The sequence below is a fragment of the Triticum aestivum genome, chromosome 2A (genome assembly GCF_018294505.1).
Source record: "Triticum aestivum cultivar Chinese Spring chromosome 2A, IWGSC CS RefSeq v2.1, whole genome shotgun sequence".
NCBI lineage: Eukaryota > Viridiplantae > Streptophyta > Magnoliopsida > Poales > Poaceae > Triticum > Triticum aestivum.
Genome location: NC_057797.1, coordinates 139859926 through 139878521, shown reverse-complemented (window position 1 = coordinate 139878521; position 18596 = coordinate 139859926).

Genomic DNA, 18596 nt, shown 5'->3' with positions numbered 1-18596 from the left:
AGCTCCTGGACACGGTGGCACGGCGTGGGGTGGACGGAGGGCGTGGCTACGGCGAGGGGGTGGCGGCGATGGCGTCGGCCATGGCTGGGGCGTGCGAGGGGGAGGAGCTGGAGAGGAGAGGGGGTGTCTGGGGGGTTCGGGGGAGAGAGGGAGGCCGATTCACGGCGTTAGCCGGGCGAGGGAGGCGGCGAGGCGGCGAGCAGGTGCGTGGCACCCATGCGGTGCTCGCCGTCGAGCACCTGCCTGCCTGCCTGGCCGGCAAGCAGCTCGCTGGCGCGGTGTTGGGCTGGGCCGGCAGGTGGGCCGGGTGCTGGGCGCCAGGTAAGCCTTTCTATTTTCCTTCTGTTTTCTGTTTTTTTAATACTTCTGCAACTTTGTTGAATTTAATAAAATACTTAGGCAACTCCAAAAATCACCAAACCACTCCTGGTCCATAGTTGGATTATTTCCAACATGAAACATTTTAGTTTGGAGATATTTGAGCATTTAAATATTTTATATAATTTTAAATGCCCAAATTCAAATACTTATGATTTAATTCAAACACCCTAGGATGGCCTAGGAAAATGTGCACCACTTTTGGCAGAGGTTCTGAACCAAGACAAAAATGATGGGCATTTTAGAAGGGCATTTCAGGTTCATTGAAAAAGTTTTTAGTAAACCCTAATTGGTTTTAGAGGTGACTGGGGGTTCTGTCATTCCCATTTCAAGTTTCTGATGAAAGAGTAAACATGATGCATCACTCTAATGCATGGCTAGCTAGGGTGTGACAGGAAGTGGATCCTCTGACATAAGTATCCCTGCCTTACCCTCCCTTTCGGTCACTTACTGGCGGATCCCATGCTTGCTAGGCCCCGCATGTCAGTTACTCAATGGGTTCGGCCACGTCAGGGGATCCTCATCCGTAGTATACTCCCTCTATTTTTATTTACTCCGCATAAAACGGAGGGAGTGGTGGTATAATAAATGACGCGGGCGGGGGAGGGGGAGCGACATCGGTTTGCTCTCAACTGTGGTCCCACAAGCGAGCGAAAACGCAAGACGAAGCGCGTTCCATTCGGTGAGCGATGTGGAGGGTCCAGCGTGCCGGGCTGCAACGCGAACGCGACAAGAGCGATGTACAATCAAAACCGATTGACCGGTCGTCATCGGAACCACTATTCACACCAGAACCTTCGCTGCTCGGCGTACGCCAGCCACTGCCCTAAAACCACACCAAATCTCTAGCACATTCCCCCACCATTCGATCCCCTAGCCCGCATCAAGCGTACCCTAGTTCGCCAGAAAGCCATGGTGCACCGCAAGATCACTTACTACAAGATGCTGACGCCGGAGCGCCGCGTAGAAATTGCGGAGCGGTCGGCGCCACAGACCTCCATTCCCAAGCTCGCTTTGCGGCGGGCCAATCCCCGAGTTCTCTGGAGCCAAGCTACGAGGAGGAGGAAGCCGATCCAATGTTCATGGCGGAGGTCGCGGCACAGAAGGCCCCCAATGGGTATGAGACGATGGACGTCGACTTCATGCCGGCGTCCGAGTCCCCCATGGTGCAGGCGGACCAGCGGTTCAACATGGCGATACTAAAGGAGGACCGGGAGGCAGAGGCTCAACTCGATGCGGAGCGCGCGCATGCCGCTGCCATCGAGGCTGTCCTGCAGGTGGAACCGCATGTCGTGGATGTGAACCGGGCGGCGGAGGCTCAACTAGAGGCGGAGCGCGCGGATGCCGCTGCCATCGAGGCCCTCCTGCAGGCGGAACCGAACGTCCTGGACTTGAACCGGGCGGCAGAGGCTCGACTCGACGCAGAGCGCGTGGATGCCGCTCTCATTGACGCCCTCCTATAGGCGGAACCGGACGTCCTGGACTTGAACCGGGTGGCGGAGGCTCGACTCGACGAGGAGCATGCGGATGCCGCTACCATCGAGGCCCTCCTGCAGGTGGAACCGGACGTCATCGACTTGAACCGGGTTGTGCTCTCGTCCGTGCAGAGCGCCCGCACACTCCACTTGAACGAGTAGCTGGAGGCCGAGGACAACCACGGTGCGGAGACACACGTCGACAGCGACGGCTGGTTCGCGTCGGTAGCCAAAGACGACGAGGTCGTCTCTTTCCGTGAGCAGTGATAGTTTTTCTTTATGTTGTTGTTTTTATGGATCTTTTGCTGTGTAAAAACATATATTTGTTATGCAAGTCGCCTGACTTGGGTCAGTTTACCATTTCAAGCAGTTGGATGAATATCCTACGTCTCCTAACCCTTCTTTCCTTCTTCCTCACCTCTTCTTCTTACCCAACAGACCACCGCACGGGCCGTACGGATACTCCCCAACATGCGGTTGGATAAACATACTCTATGAACGAAAATTATGTGTCAGCGATAGGATGGCTGAGTTTGGTTTGTTCACATGCGATAACATGTGTCATCGAAGGTGCGTTCCCATGGTTGGGTTTGCGGCGTGCAGGAGCGACTGTGTGAGGGTGCGGTGCGACCTCGGCGTGTAGGAGCGACCGTGTGAGGGTGCGGTGCGATCGCGACAGCAGTGCGCAAGTGTACCTCCTCATTTTGAAAACTTTAGGCAAGCTTGGCAAAAATGTGTGGCGAAGTTTGGCAATGCAAGGCTTAGACCCAAACAGGATAAGTACGTACGTACTAGGAGTACTAGTGTTAAAAAAGAAAGGTGGCGTTTTCCTTCACGGGATTTAATCGATACAAATCCTCGTTTCATGTGTCAATTAATGCGTATTTTTTTCTCCAAAGACCAAAGAGCTAACCATCTCACTCCTCGCCGCTTGATTAATGCAGCGCCATGCAAACCAACCTTCTCACTTCCGCATGCATGCATGTCGTATCTCTCTCTCCCCTGTCCATCTCTCTGCACGCATGCGCCTCTCGCTCTCTCTCCTATTTCTGCATGCAAGCAGCTCTCTCTGCCTTGGGAAGATGCGAAGCACATGGGAAAGAGAGATGGGATTACTACAGGCACGCATGCGGTGGAAAGGGATGGAGGGCCCGGTTGGAAAGAGCAGCGAAAAATGCCAATGTGCAGCGCATTGCGGGGAAAATGAAATTTTCTTAGACGGAGGCAAAAAAGGACCGGAATACTAGGAGTACTAGTGCGGTGAGATGGTTTCTCGAAGAAGATGATGAGAAGCAGAGTCAGCGAAGAGTGAAATGATGGTTGCTTCGTCCGTGCTTTTGTGATTTGACGCCTCACTGCTTTGTGATTTGTGATAGAAGGGACAGGGGAGTAGACTCTGTGCTCTATACTGTACTACATGCGTCCAAGCATGGGAGAAAGAGGAGAGACGTTGCATTTTTCTGTTCCTTCAATCAATCAATGAGGGAGCTTCAGTTCCATCTTTTTGGCTTTGGCAACACCGTCCACAATGGTTCCCACGATGCCAAAAGCTATTTTCACATTTGGCTACACATTGTGGATGCCCTTAACCGTACCACTTGGTTTTGCTCCTGTGTGCTATCTATACAAATCTCAATTATATTGATCTAAAAAAATTATAGAATCAAGATTAGTAAAAAGGAGGTGATTTTGCCGCGCAGATGGCGGGGGAGGTTTCTTATTTGAGCAATGCTACATCCACGTAATGGTTTATGTAAAGTTACGAACTGATGTGATGTGGGACTATTTGATTGGATTAAAGGAGTGGATTAGGCCCACCCCACCTGAAAATCAGGGGGGGCATATATAGATTAGATGGAAAGTATACGTAGCAGCTACATAGCCCTTTGTAAGTCTAGGATTAGGCTTCTTATTTTCGGAGGACGTTGTCCTCGCGGTTTGCTAACATGTGGTCCCACGTGTCAGTGCTTTACCAAGCCGATCCGCGTCACACATGAGGCAGAACAACGGCAGAAGCAACACGTGGTTAAGTTGAAGAAGATGAGGATGAAGCGGATTCAGCAATGAGTGAAATGATGATTGCTTCGTCCCTCCAACTTAACTACGGGAAAGGTGGAGCTTTGTGATTTGACGCCTCATTGCTCATTACTACGCCGGCACCATGACTGGGGTGCTTCACCCCGGCTGCTCTGCACTATATTCTGGTATGGCACGTGGACCCGGTAGCTTGATGTCCCACATGTCGGCGAAAGGGACTAGAAGATTTATGAAAGCGAGCGCTCCACTCTTACGATGAAGGAGTAGACGACACGACGGCCTAGTGAACTGTCACTTGTACTGTATAGTACTATAGTTTTGTTGTTTTGCACGATCCATTGATACAAACCCGATTAAACAGGAAAGGGCAGGATTTTTCCCGCGCGGTAGATGATACTGGCCATACATTTCAAAGGCAATTTTAATGTATGCAAACTGAATAATTATAAGTAACAATATGATTTCTAGTAAAACTAAAAACACATGTGATTTATTGTGTTAGAGTGTAGTAGTAGTGCTGTATTGCATAGTTGTTAGATGTAACATGTGAGAACGTGTAGAGATGTAGTTTTGGAGGGCCTACAGAGAGAAAAACGTAATACGGTGACCGAACTTCAGAATAAGCTGATTACGGTCACTATTTACGTTTTGCGGTGATTATACGGTCACTTGCTCACAGTTCAGCATCGGATTGCACTCTGTTGACCGGCCAAATAGTCTGCGTGGCGCCATGTTGACTAGTTAAATTGACCATGTTCCTTGTGGGTCCCACCTGTCAGTTCGCATAGGCAAAAGGTCAGATAAACACAAATTTACGCAGGCACGACAAGGCTCCAACCCGTGCGTGGGAATCACCTGGTTGTGTATGTGTCTGTCAGGGCCTGATGTGTGCGCATGCATGTGTAGGTTGAGCACTTGAGCATGAGAGTGTGTGTTGGTCGTGTGGTGTACTGGTGTGTGAATGCATGCGTGCGTGCGTGTGAGTGTTGCGTGCGTGCGTGGCTGCGTGTGTACGTGTGAGTGTTGCGTGCGTGCGTGGGTGCATGTGTTGCGTGGATGCAGTTCGTGTGCATGCGTGCGTGTGTGTATAATCACCACACCAGCTCCTGTGTGTTAAAACAGACGGCTCAGCATACCAATACAACGCCACCTTGTCCGATGTGCCCGCGGTCATGACTTCGAACCACCGTCCAAATATTTTTTTGTCGTTTGTTTTCATTCTTACTAGCAAGATGCCCGTGCGTTGCACGTAACATCAAGATGCATTTATATGACTTGTTTATCTTGTGAGAGAAAAGGATGAACGAGGGAAGGCCTTATTTGCAAATGTGGAGAGGTGTGTGGGTACCTTTTTGCAAAATTGTCATAGTTTCTTTCCTATCCGTCAGATATAAATCGAACGACCTATATTGCAGGATGGCAGGCACACCATCATCACCAACTCTGTTTTTTATAGGAGTGTATTTTATGTATTTTATAAGAGTGTAGATGTAGAGTAGATACAAGTCGACATGTGGGCACGATGGTAGTGAGATAATGTGATGCAACACTAGAGGTGCCACGTGGAGCGTTTAACTGGTCAACTAGTCATGTCATGAGCAAATACAGAGTTGTACGGTGAGCCCGTGACTGTATAATAACCACTAAACGTAAATGGTGACCGTAATGAGTGGATTTTGAAGTCCAATGTACGTATCGTGCTTTCGCTTCAAATACAATGATCGTCATTGCATATATCGTGAGAGAAAGATGAAACATGCGTGAATTTTCCGGGGGCTTACTTTTAGAGGACCTGGAGATAGTTTTGTGTGCATACGTGAAAGGGGCGTACGGGGGGTATGCGATGGAGAGATGCTCTTCATTTCTCTTTATTATGACTAACTTTGTATATAGTATAAAAATATACAAATTCACAGTGCGGAATAAATATCATTGTGGGCACCATGCAATGCAAATTAGCGTTTGTACTCCTCCATATAACTTTGTAATGTTGTATATATGTAGAAACTCTAACATAATTTTTTGGCCACACTTTATTCAAAAGGAATGTTGTAAGTGAAATAAACGTGAAGAGAGGGCTTTTTAGATCAAGGGGGTACGTGATGTAACATGTGTGAATGTGTAGTTGATGCATTTGGCGGGGCCTAGAGAGGTATGTGTGTGTATTACGTATTCGAGAGAGGCATGGATAGAGGGACCGGCGGGGGGGCGTGGGAGAGATAGCACGAGAAATGATAGTGGTCTAGAGAGAGAGACGAATATGACGTCACGACAAGAGATTCCATTCCCTTGAGTGTGTATATGCAAGGGGGGAGGGAATAGAGGCACTAGGAGAAATTTCCTGTGTGTGGTGTTTGTGTTGGTATGCGTGGGTGTGAGAAGATAATGAGACGTGGGGGTAGAGGGTGTGTCACCGCGTGAGGTCCGGTGGGTCGAGGTGAGGCCCTTCGTTCGGTTCCATCCCGTGTGATGTCTACTACACAACCTTCTTCTTGTAGACGTTGTTGGGCCTCCAAGTGCAGAGGTTTGTAGGACAGTAGCAAATTTCCCTCAAGTGGATGACCTAAGGTTTATCAATCCGTAGGAGGCGTAGGATGAAGATGGTCTCTCTCAAGCAACCCTGCAACCAAATAACAAAGAGTCTCTTGTGTCCCCAACACACCCGATACAATGGTAAATTGTATAGGTGCACTAGTTCGGCGAAGAGATGGTGATACAAGTGGTATATGGATAGTAGATAAAGGTATTTGTAATCTGAAATTATAAAAACAGCAAGGTAACTAATGATAAAAGTGAGCGTAAACGGTATTGCAATGCTAGGAAATAAGGCCTAGGGTTCATACTTTCGCTAGTGCAAGTTCCCTCAACAATAATAACATAATTGGATCACATAACTATCCCTCAACATGCAACAAAGAGTCACTCCAAAGTCACTAATAGCGGAGAACGAACGAAGATATTATGGTAGGGTACGAAACCACCTCAAAGTTATTCTTTCCAATCAATCCGTTGGGATATTCCTATAAGTGTCACAAACAGCCCTAGAGTTCGTACTAGAATAACACCTTAAGACACAAATCAACCAAAACCCTAATGTCACCTAGATACTCCAATGTCACCTCAAGTATCCGTGGATATGATTATACAATATGCATCACACAATCTCAGATTCATCTATTCAACCAACACATAGAACCTCAAAGAGTGCCCCAAAGTTCCTACCAGAGAATCACGACGAAAACGTGTGCCAACCCCTATGCATAGGTTCATGGGCGGAACCCGCAAGTTGATCACCAAAACATACATCAAGTGAATCACGTGGTATCCCATTGTCACCACAGATACGCACGGCAAGACATACATCAAGTGTTCTCAAATCTTTAAAGACTCAATCCGATAAGATAACTTCAAAGGGGAAACTCAATTCGTTACAAGAGAGTAGAGGGGGGAAGAAACATCATAGGATCCAAATATAATAGCAAAGCTCGCGATACATCAAGATCGTATCACCTCAAGAACACAAGAGAGAGAGATTAAACACATAGCTACTGGTACATACCCTCAGCCCCGAGGGAGAACTACTCCCTCCTCGTCATGGAGAGCACCGGGATGATGAAGATGGCCACCGGGGAAGGATTGCCCCCTCCGGCAGGGTGCCGGAACGGGTCTAGATTGGTTTTCGATGGCTACGGAGGCTTCTGGCGGCGGAACTCCCGATCTATTGTGTGTTCTAGAAGTTTTAGGGTACGTGAGTATATATGGGTACGCCGGTGGAGCTTCGGGGGGCCCACGAGGCAGGGGGCGCGCCCTAGGGGGGGGCGCCCCCCACCCTCGTGAGCACCTCCCTTGGCTCCAGACGTGGGGTCCAAGTCCATCCGATAGCTTTCCTTCCAAAAATAACTTCTCCAGTTGATTTGGTTCCGTTTCGACTCCGTTTGATATTCCTTTTCTTCGAAACACTGAAATAGGCAAAAAAACAACAAATCTGGGCTGGGCCTCCGGTTAATAGGTTAGTCCCAAAATTAATATAGAAGTGGATAATAAAGCCCAATATTGCCCAAAACAGTAGATAACATAGCATGGAGCAATCAAAAATTATAGATACGTTGGAGACGTATCAAGCATCCCCAAGCTTAATTCCTGCTCGTCCTCGAGTAGGTAAATGATAAAAACAGAATTTTTTATGTGGAGTGCTACTTGGCATAATTTCAATGTGATTCTTCTTAATTGTGGTATGAATATTCAGATCCAAAAGATTCAAGACAAGAGTTTAATATTGACATAAAAATAATAATGCTTCAAGCATACTAACTAAGCAATTATGTCTTCTCAAAATAACATGGTCAAAGAAAGTTCATCCCTACAAAATCATATAGTTTAGTCATGTTTCGTTTTCGTCACACAAGAATGCTCTCATCATGCACAACCCCGATGACAAGCCAAGCAATTGTTTCATACTTTAGTAATCTCAAACCTATAAACTTTCACGCAATACATGAGCGCGAGCCATGGATATAGCACTGTGGGTGGAATAGAATAATGAGGGGTTATGTGGAGAAGACAAAAAGGAGAAAGTCTCACATCAACGAGGCTAATCAATGGGCTATGGAGATGCCCATCGATTGATGTTAATGCGAGGAGTAGGGATTGCCATGCAACGGATGCACTAGAGCTATAAATGTATAAAAGCTCAACAAAAGAAACTAGTGGGTGTGCATCCAACTTGCTTGCTCACGAAGACCTAGGGCACTTGAGGAGGCCCATTGTTGGAATATACAAGCCAAGTTCTATAATGAAAAATTCCCACTAGTATATGAAAGTGATAACATGAGAGACTCTCTACTATGAAGATCATGGTGCTACTTTGAAGCACAAGTGTGGTAAAGGATAGTAGCATTGTCCATTCTCTCTTTTTCTCTCATTTTTTGGGCCTTTCCCCCTTTTTATGGCCTTTCTTCTTTTTTTGGGCCTTCTCTCTTTTTTTATGGCATTTCTCTTTTTTTATTCCTCACTTGGGACAATGCTCTAATAATGATGATCATCACACTTCTATTTATTTACAACTCAATGATTACAACTTGATACTAGAACAAAGATGACTCTATATGAATGCCTCCGGCGGTGTACCGGGATATGAAATGAACCAAGAGTGACATGTATGAAAGAATTATGAACGGTGGCTTTGCCAAAAATACTATGTCAACTACATGATCATGCTAAGCAATATGACAATGATGAATGTGTCATGATGAACGGAATGGTGGAAAGTTGCATGGCAATATATCTCGGAATGGCTATGGAAATGCCATAATAGGTAGGTATGGTGGCTGTTTTGAGGAAGATATAAGGAGGTTTATGTGTGACAGAGTGTATCGTATCACGGGGTTTGGATGCACCGGTGAAGTTTGCGCCAACTCTCTCAATGTGAGAAAGGGCAATGCACGGTACCGAAGAGGCTAGCAAGGATGGAAGGGTGAGAGTGCGTATAATCCATGGACTCAACATTAGTCATAAAGAACTCACATACCTATTGCAAAAATCTACAAGTCATCAAAAACCTCGGTACTACGTGCATGCTCCTAGGGGGATAGATTGGTAGGAAAAGACCATCGCTCGTCCCCGACCGTCACTCATAAGGAGGACAATCAAATAACACCTCATGTTTCAAATTTGTTACACAAAGTTTACCATACGTGCGTTCTACGGGACTTGCAAACTTCAACACAAGTATTCCTAAAATTCACAACTACTCAACTAGCACGAATTTGATATTATTACCTCCATATCTCAAAACAATCATCAAGCATCAAACTTCTCTTAGTATTCAAAACACTCATAAGAAAATTTTATTATTAATCTTGTATACCTAGCATATTAGGATTTTAAGAAAATTACCATGCTATTTAAGACTCTCAAAATAATATAAGTGAAGCATGAGAGTTCATCTATTTCTTCAAAATAAAACTACCACCTTGCTCTAAAAGGTATAAGTGAAGCACTAGAGAAAATGACAAACTACTCTGAAAGATATAAGTGAAGATCAATGAGTAGTCGAATAATTATGCAACTATGTGAAGACTCTCTAACATTTAATAATTTCAGATCTTGGTATTTTATTCAAACAGCAAGAAAAGCAAAATAAAATGACATTCTAAGAATGGCAAACATCATGTGAAGAAGCAAAACTTAGGATCAACCGAAACTAACCGATAGTTGTTGAAGAAGAAAGATGGGATGCCAACCGGGGCATCCCCAAGCTTAGACGCTTGTGACTTCTTGAAATATCATCTTTGGGTGCATTGGGAATCCCCAAGCTTGAGCTTTTGTGTCTCCTTAATTCCTCTCATATCACGGTCTCCCTAAATCTCACAAGCTTCATCCACACAAAACCCAACAAGGACTCGTGAGATAAGTTAGTATAAACCATTGACAAAACCTTATCATACTCTACTGTAGAAAATCACTAAAATTATTATTCAACATTGCATACTAAATGCCTCTGCATATTTAATAGTCCTATCCTCAAATATAATCATTAAAGAAGCAAACATATGCAAACAATGCAAACATAACAGCATTCTGCCTAAACAGGACAGTCTGTAAAGAATGGAGCAACATCCATACTTCCCTAGCTCCAAAATTTATGAAAGAAAATTCCCACTGTAGTAAATTTATCAGATCTTAATATGCAAAAGGTTTCAAGATTTTATCACATTCTTACTTTTCTAGGGAATTATTGCAACAGCGGTAAACTTTCTGTTTTCAAACAGCAATATGTGGACTTCTAAAATAGGCATAGTAAAGACTATCAATGCCACTTTAATTGAAATAAAAGATGCAAAACATTGTTCTAAATAACATAAATCAAATCCTAACAAAATAAATTGACTCTCCAAGCAAAACACATATCATGTGGTGAATAAAAATATAGCTCTAAGTAAAGTTACCGATGAACGAAGACGAAAGAGGGGATGCCTTCCGGGGCATCCCCAAGCTTAGGCTCTTGGATATCCTTGAATATTACCTTGGGGTGCCTTGGGCATCCCCAAGCTTAGGCTCTTTCCACTCCTTGTTCCATAATCCATCAAATCTTTACCCAAAACTTGAAAACTTCACAACACAAAACTTAAAGTAGAAAACTCGTGAGCTCCGTTAGCGAAAGAAAACAAAAGATCACTTCAAGGTACTGTAATGAACTCATTCTTTATTTATATGGGTGTTATACCTACTGTATTCCAACTTCTCTATGGTTTATAAAATATTTTACTAGCCATAGATTCATCAAAATAAGCAAACAACACACGAAAAACAGAATCTGTCAAAAACAGAACAGTCTGTAGTAATCTGTAGTTAGCGCAAGATCTGGAACCCCAAAAATTCTAAAATAAATTGCTGGACGTGAGGAATTTATATATTAATCATCTTAAGAACTAATTAACTAAATATAACTCTCCAAATAAAAATGGCAGCAGTTCTCGTGAACGCTAAAGTTTCTGTTTTTTACAGCAAGTTCAACAAGACTTTCCCCGAGTCTTCCCAAAGGTTCTACTTGGCAGAAACACTAATTAAAACAATAAAACCACATCTAAACAGAGTCTAGATGAATTATTTATTACTAAAGAGGAGCAAAAAGCAAGGAATAAAAATAAAATTGGGTTGCCTCCCAACAAGCGCTATCGTCTAACGCCCCTAGCTAGGCATGATGATTTCAATGATGCTCACATAAAAGATAAGAATTGTAACATAAAAAGAGCATCATTAAGAATATGACTAGCACATTTAAGTCTAACATACTTCCTATGCATATGGATTTTGTGAGAAAATAACTTGTGGAAACAAGAATCAACTTGCATAGGAAGGTAAAACAAGCATAACTTTAAAATTTTAAGCACATAGAGAGGAAACTTGATATTATTGCAATTCCTACAAGCATATATTCCTCCCTCACAATAATTTTCAGTAGCATCATGAATGAATTCAACAATATAACCAGCACCTAAAGCATTCTTTTCATGATCTACAAGCATAGAAAATTTACTACTCTCCACACAAGCAAAATTCTTCTCATGAATAATAGTGGTAGCAAACTCAACAAAATAATTATCATGTGATTGACAATTAAGATCAAGATGACAAGTTTCATGGTTATCATTATTCTTTAAAGCATACGTGTCATTACAATAATCATCATAGATAGGAGGCATGCTTTCATCATAATAAATTTGCTCATCAAAACTTGGGGAACAAAAATTATCATCTTCATCAAACATAGCTTCCCCAAGCTTTTGGCTTTGCATATCATTAGCATCATGGATATTCAAGGAATTAATACTAACAACATTGCAATCATGCTCATCATTCAAATATTTAGTGCCAAACATTTTATAGATTTCTTCTTCTAGCACTTGAGCACAATTATCCTTTCCATCATACTCACGAAAGATATTAAAAAGATGAAGCGTATGAGACAAACTCAATTCCATTTTTTATAGTTTTCTTTTATAAACTAAACTAGTGATAAAACAAGAAACTAAAAGACCCGATTGCAAGATCTAAAGATATACCTTCAACCGCTAACCTCCCCGACAACGGCACCAGAAAAGAGCTTGATGTCTACTACACAACCTTCTTCTTGTAGATGTTGTTGGTCCTCCAAGTGTAGAGGTTTGTAGGACAGTAGCAAATTTCCCTCAAGTGGATGACCTAAGGTTTATCAATCCGTAGGAGGCGTAGGATGAAGATGGTCTCTCTCAAGCAACCCTGCAACCAAATAACAAAGAGTCTCTTGTGTCCCCAACAAACGCAATACAATGGTAAATTGTATAGGTGCACTAGTTCGGCGAAGAGATGGTGATACAAGTGGTATATGGATAGTAGATAAAGGTATTTGTAATCTGAAATTATAAAAACAGCAAGGTAACTAATGATAAAAGTGAGCGTAAACGGTATTGCAATGCTAGGAAATAAGGCCCGGGGTTCATACTTTCGCTAGTGCAAGTTCCCTCAACAATAATAACATAATTGGATCACATAACTATCCCTCAACATGCAACAAAGAGTCACTCCAAAGTCACTAATAGCGGAGAACGAACGAAGAGATTATGGTATGGTATGAAACCACCTCAAAGTTATTCTTTCCAATCAACCCGTTGGGCTATTCCTATAAGTGTCACAAACAGCCCTAGAGTTCATACTAGAATAACACCTTAGGACACAAATCAACCAAAACCCTAATGTCACCTAGATACTCCAATGTCACTTCAAGTATCCGTGGATATGATTATACGATATGCATCACACAATCTCAGATTCATCTATTCAACCAACACATAGAACCTCAAAGAGTGCCCCAAAGTTACTACTGGAGAATCACGACGAAAACATGTGCCAACCCCTATGCATAGGTTCATGGGCGGAACCCGCAAGTTGATCACCAAAACATACATCAAGTGAATCACGTGGTATCCCATTGTCACCACAGATACGCACGGCAAGACATACATCAAGTGTTCTCAAATCTTTAAAGACTCAATCCGATAAGATAACTTCAAAGGGGAAACTTAATTCATTACAAGAGAGTAGAGGGGGGAAGAAACATCATAGGATCCAAATATAATAGCAAAGCTCATGATACATCAAGATCGTATCACCTCAAGAACATGAGAGAGAGAGACAGAGAGATCAAACACATAGCTTCTGGTACATACCCTCAGCCCCGAGGGAGAACTACTCCCTCCTCGTCATGGAGAGCACCGGGATGATGAAGATGGCCACCGGGGAAGGATTGCCCCCTCCAGCAGGGTGCCAGAACGGGTCTAGATTGGTTTTCGGTGGCTACGGAGGCTTCTGGCGGCGGAACTCTCGATCTATTGTGTGTTCTAGAAGTTTTAGGGTACGTGAGTATATATGGGTGCAGGAAGTACATCGGTGGAGCTTCGGGGGCCCCACGAGGCAGGGGGCGCGCCCCCCACCCTCGTGAGCACCTCCCTTGGCTCCTGACATGGTGTCCAAGTCCATCCGGTAGCTTTCCTTCCAAAAATAACTTCTCCAGTTGATTTCGTTCCGTTTCGACTCTGTTTGATATTCCTTTTCTTCGAAACACTGAAATAGGCAAAAACATCAAATTTGGGTTGGGCCTCTGGTTAATAGGTTAGTCCCAAAAATAATATAAAGTGGATAATAAAGCCCAATATTGCCCAAAACAGTAGATAACATAGCATGGAGCAATCAAAAATTATAGATACGTTGGAGACGTATCACCGCGCCACATTAGTTGGCCCGTGACGCATTTAGGAAGACCCATGGATGACTAGTCGTACAAGACAAAGATAGCAGAATTGTGAAGGACTATGTGTCCACTGACAAAGTCGGCTAGGATTTGTAACCCTAGGTTCTCGGACTAAGGTAACCCCTTTATCTCTGATATTACTATTCATCCAACCTAACTTTAAGGGGCATCCTACAGAATGCTCTGCTAGAATCATACTCGTTGATTAGGAAGAGAGGTGTGAGACAATGCGTGAGAGATAGGCGTAAAGATAATGTGCGTACATGAGACACGTAGGCAGGTCCATGTATATAGAAAGGGTCGATGAGGATTGTGCGTGTGTATGTTTGCGAGAGGAAGAGTGCTTGTGATAAAGGTTAGTGGAAACAGTTGTAAATGGTTATGAGAGGGAGGGAGGGTTATATCTAGAGCATGTGTGCGAGAAAGACACCTCGGGAGAGAGTGTGTGAGCATGTGTGAGAGACCACCGATGGAGAGTGAAACTACGCGTAAAAGACTACTCTACACATTGATTAAAGATGTAAATTGTATCCAAATATTAGGATGGGATCATGATATTTGCAATTTGCGTAAGGAGAGGTCATTGATCCATCAGACATCTAGATTCTATTGAATTTGAGCATGTCTATGTTATTATTCGACACAATTGATCCACATAGTTAGTATTTTGAACTCCAGACAATGCATCGCTTTAGCAATTGAATATAAATGTGAGTATAGTTCATGTTGTGTGTGTAAAGCACATTATACATACGAAAGTTACACAATGGACATTATAAATAGCTACCTATGAACTAGCATACATTTGAATTCAACTTAAGGTGGTTTAAAAAAATCGAATTCAACATGAAGTCCATTCAATTATTTGAATTTGATATCATGGCATTTGTAAACCATACCTAAATTATGGGGGCACCAATCTTTGCTCTGATTTTGTACATAATAGCATATGTAGTCGTGTACAAAATAGATTCAAATTTAGCTCCTCCATTCCAAAATAATCATAGTTATAGGATTTTCAAGTGTCAAAATTTCAAAAATAAGCAGATAATTTAATGAGGTTTTCAAACATACAAGGTCAAATATAACGTTGTCTATTTAGGTCAATCCTAATAGTTCAAGAGTACTCTAAACGTGAATGCTTGTGTTTCAAAATTTTGAACGAAGCACCAAAAGAGCCTCTACTCGCTCGAAACCATGTGAGACCAATGTTTGGCAGTACAAGGAAATTACTTTTCTAGTAACTCCGACCCGTGAAACCTACCGGCCCGACGTCCAAAGGTCTAAACCAGGGTAGGTTTGTAGCTTCATCTAGACGCTACGCAACCGCATCCGAAAGACATTCATACACAGTGGCCGCCTAAGCACACATGCGCATGGCTAAAATCGCCCTCGCCCACTATTTGGGACACCGGCGATTACCATCCTACCCCCGACCCGCAGTAGGTCCAAAATTTAAGAGGGGGGCAAAGTTTGTACTTTCCCCAAATTTCAAACAAGTGCGTCCCATCTTCTGTTCAAAAAAGCCAAAAACAAGTGCGTCCCAGACTGAAACATGGTTCCCCCCACCCGTCTGATTCCCCATTCGTACTCCGTGGGCGCCAAAACTACCTCCCCACCAGCCGCAAAACCTCGGCGTCCTCCGTCCGCCACCCCATCCCACCCATCAACCGCCACCCTCCTCCATCACACCGGAGCCGATACCCCGACGTCGTCGTCCACCGCAACCCCAACCGCAATGCCCTCCATGGGTAGTAGTTGAAGCCGAGGTCGAGCCGTCCGTACCCGAGCCAGTTCAACCACGCCGTCCTGCGCCTCACCGCTGCCGCTCCAACTTCGCCACCCTCCACCGCACCGGAGCTGTTCCTGCTATGCCGTCCTTCACTGCCTCGGATCTGCTTCCCCTGCGCCGACATACAGCCACGGCAACACAGTCAACAATTTGGCCATGGGTTCATCCAAGCCTACACCCTCCAGAACATCGGTTTCCCCGGTAAAAATAAGAAGATCGGTGCGACATGTGGAGGTGACCACACCGGCAATGGAAAAAGGTACTCATCTTCCCTTATTCGTGCAAATCTTACGTCTCTGCTTGCATGGTATTCATCCCACAGAAGACACTAGTTGATCGCTTCTTCTTGATACTAGATGTTCCTAGTAACTCGCGATGCACAAGGTTTCTCCTCATATACTATTTCACCTTAGCTAGAGGTCCCTCGCCCCCCTGGATTTCAATTTCTGGCCAGTTGATTCCCAATTAACAGAAGCATTCCCTGGTGTAACAGGCGCTAGTACGCCTATTACGCCGGGGAAGCAGCGCCTTGGTGTTTATCTTAGGGGCGTGTGCGGCCTAGAGCTACTGGCGCCCGATCTGGAGGTCGGCCGAGATTAAAGGGATGGCCTGGGGGCTCTGCCAAGCACGGAGGTGGTGTGAGGTCGATGGGAGGGCGGGGCGGCGGAGGCAGGGGTCTGGGCCGGTGGTCGTTGGCGGTTCGAGAAAGATCATCAACAGTGACTGGCGGGAGGTAGATGAAGGCCATCTGCCCGTTCCTTATAGATCGGACGGTTCATTAAAAAAATCGACTGACCTATTTATTTTCAGTCGATCGTTATCTTAGATATGACCACATGTGGTGGTGTGCTGGAAGAGTACCTACATTTCGTGTGCTCATATATTACAAAATCATACATAGTAGAATCTAATTTTGTTTTCCATGCAATGTTGTAGAGCTATCATATGTCTCCTGTCATTTATTTTTCAGCCACCTGCTATCTGCTACTTTTACAGTGCACTAGTTCTGCACACACTTCACCCTTACTCTCACTATTGTGTTTTTATGCAAGGGTATTTTAGACTCTGCTGCCATGAGAGAAGCCAAAAAGAAAAGAGAGAAGTCGCTCCAGCTTCGTATGCGGGTAGGCAAGGCACGTTACAGCGCTATAAAGGGTGCAATGTCAGCAGATGGAGACGATAAACGTAGCTCTGGAGTTGATGACCTCGCTCGCAATGAACCACCATCCCAGGTGCTTGCTTTAACTTTGCGGTGTCATATGTGGTTGCATGTTCCATATGGTGTCTAGCTTGTATTTGAAAGGCCGAAGTCGGTAAGATAAGGAAAGATATTTTTTTACATGAACCACCATCCCGTGAGCACCAGAAGACAAATAGCTAGTCAGGGCACTGGCCGAGCCAGTGACAAGCCCAGCAAAGATAGGCATCACCTGGAAGCCAACTAAAAAGCTGCGATGGTGGCGAAGCAGCCCGCCTCCCACCAGGCTCTCAGGTCCTAGATGATCATGCTCACCACTCCAGCCGGATGTCTAGCCTATATTGCTTCCAATTTGGTTAAATTGCATCTACTTAGCTTACACATTATACCTTTGAATATGACATGCCTGTCTGTTTTTGGTACATACTAGTACATCTGTGTATTAACCATGTTCTTACATCAAACTAATGTTCTTGTGTATCCCTCATCAATCACTTATGACGAGGCAGGCAGGCAAGGGGACTACTCCTCATTTAAAGAATGCAGCGTCAGCCTCCCGACATGATTCTCAAGAAACAGAAATGCTAGATGAAGATAGTGAACGTAGCTCTATAGTTGATTATAGCATTTCCCCTACACTAACATCGAAGGTGCTTGCTCTAACTTGGCAGCGTGATATGTGGTTGCATGTTGCATATGGTGTCTAGATTGTAATTCTTCCAATCTGGTTAAACTGCATGTGCTAGTCTGCTTAGCTTATACATTATACATGTTAATGTGACATGCCTTCCTATATTTAGTACATAGTACATCTGTCTATTAAGCATGTCCTTACATAAAACTATTTTTTTTGTATCCCGCATCAATCAACATGACGAGACACCTTTAGTATATGCAGTGCGATATTAGTTGCATCTTTCATATGATTTATAGCATGCGCTGCTTCTAATTTGTTGAAATTCCATTTATGATGGGACGCTTTTAACTTGGCAGAGTCAATTGGTTGCATCTTTCATGTGGTGCCTAGCTTGCATTGCTTCTTATTTGCTGGAATGGTTTCTGCTTAGTTTACACAAACAGTTGTGAACATGCCATGTCATCCTGTTTTTCGTACATATTCCATCCTGGTATCATGTGTTTGCCTTACATCAAAGTAGTGATTGTCAGTATCATGCATGAATGAGTTCTGAAGAGAGAATTTTATTGCTTTTTCTTGTCGGTTTTACTTGACAATTCAAAATCAATAAAGCGGAAGGAAGTTAGCAAGGCAGCGGATAAAGGTGCTCCTTCCGAACGGAGGGCCTCTACAGTTTCTACTCCTCCACACCCCCAAGATGATTTCCAAGACAACACATGCATAGACACTCAACAAAGCTGTGTTTATGATGAGCACGTCTCCCCTAGTGCAGCATCACCGGTGCTCCCTCT